Raw genomic sequence first — 1,750 nt, 5'->3', positions numbered from 1 at the left:
TGTTTCTTTCTCATCTTTGACAAACTCAGAGCTGAGATCAACTCTCCAGGTTCTGAATAAAATTAGATGTGATTAGATAGGAAAATATATTTAACTGCCATCTGAAGAAATGCACCACACCCAACCAAAGCAACTAATCAGAGCATGGAGGAGGATCTGATTAGTTTGTCAATCTACCAGGTGTTTGAGCTGCTGAATGTGATTATGCACAGCCATAAGAGCCATGCTAACTAGCCTTAGCATTCATGAGAGGCTCTGCTGAGGGGGGAGAAGCTGTTGTGTAGCAGGGACAATGGGGGTGGAGGGAGAACAGAAGAGAAGAAATAAATAAAAAAAAGACATAACTCAATTAAACTATATGTAAAAGCTCAACAACATTAATGAACAAACCATAAATTATCAGAATGAAAACAAATGAAAAAACAAAAAACACCAGCAGATCTCAGGTCATAACAGAAAAACTGCCAGAATAATTATTGGATCGACTAAATATGAAATATGGTTGCAGAATTTGTGAACTGAAGGTTTTTCCCAACCCCACACTGGGTGAAGGACAGAACAGTTAACCTTTAGGAGACAAAGATCAGTTTGATGACTCTACTTCATCCATGTCCAGTAAAATACCATCCTCCCATCACGTGGGTTTCTGTTTTTATTCAGTGAGTTCTCTGGAAATGAAAATAATGACAGTAACTGATCCAGTAACTGGATCAGCAGGTTCAGCACTCACACACTGATGCTTGCCAAGATTTGTTTCAACCGAAGGAAATGGGAAACTCCTTTTGTTACATTGATGCATGGCTGTAGAAAATACAGACTCTGTAGGTCACCAAATAAGAGTTCAAGTGATTAATGTTAATCAATTAGAAGCTTTTTTACAAATAATTTTGCTCAAAAAAATTCAGCGCAGATTAATAAGTTGTTATTTTAACAACTACAGTCTCAACCCTCCAACAGTATCATCATCAACAAACCATCAACAGCAATACATCAGGGAGAACATTGGCTACATTGCTGTGCATTGTCTTTAAATGATGACAATATGGTATAATCGGGTTCTACATGAGATTCTTGATTAATATTGCTGTTACCTTGTAAGATATCTTGCTCTATAAAACCCCCTTTTTAACTCTGAGCACAGCCCTGATCCAGACTCTGATCCAGAACAAGAAGATAGTTTTAACCAGGCTAGCAAAAACAGGAAACTTTCTGAAAATGTTATTAAACCACCTTCAGCTTCAGTTTAACTGTAATAGTTAATTTTGCATGAAGAGTGCAGCAACATCCCATGATCTGCAGATTGAAGATCATGGAGACACCTGCAGAAGGTGAGGAGAATAAATCCTTTCAAAACATCTGAAGCCTCGTGTTAGTTACTGAAAGAGTGGGCAGCTCCATTAAATCTATGTACAATTACAGAATAACAGGTCAGTAGCAAATCCTGGAAAATATCCAGGAGATTTTATCTCCTAGATTTTATCTCCCAGATCTTCTGGTTCTGGTCTGCTCTGCATCCCCAGAACCAGAACCAAATGAGGAGAAGCAGCATTCAGTTTCTATGCACCAAAAATTTGGAACAAATGTCCAGAAAACTGTAAAACAGCTGAAACACTGAGTGCCTTTAAATTTCAATTTAAAACCCACCTGTTTAGAGTTGCTTATGGCTAAATTGCGGGTTTTGATGTAGTCGATGTTTTTAATGTTTTTATCTTTACTTTGTATCTAGTTATTAACTTCTTTTTATTTCTCT

Source organism: Poecilia mexicana, unplaced genomic scaffold (assembly GCF_051168715.1).
Source record: "Poecilia mexicana isolate PSO_F unplaced genomic scaffold, ASM5116871v1 scaffold_2, whole genome shotgun sequence".
NCBI lineage: Eukaryota > Metazoa > Chordata > Actinopteri > Cyprinodontiformes > Poeciliidae > Poecilia > Poecilia mexicana.
This window is presented reverse-complemented; position numbering follows the sequence as displayed.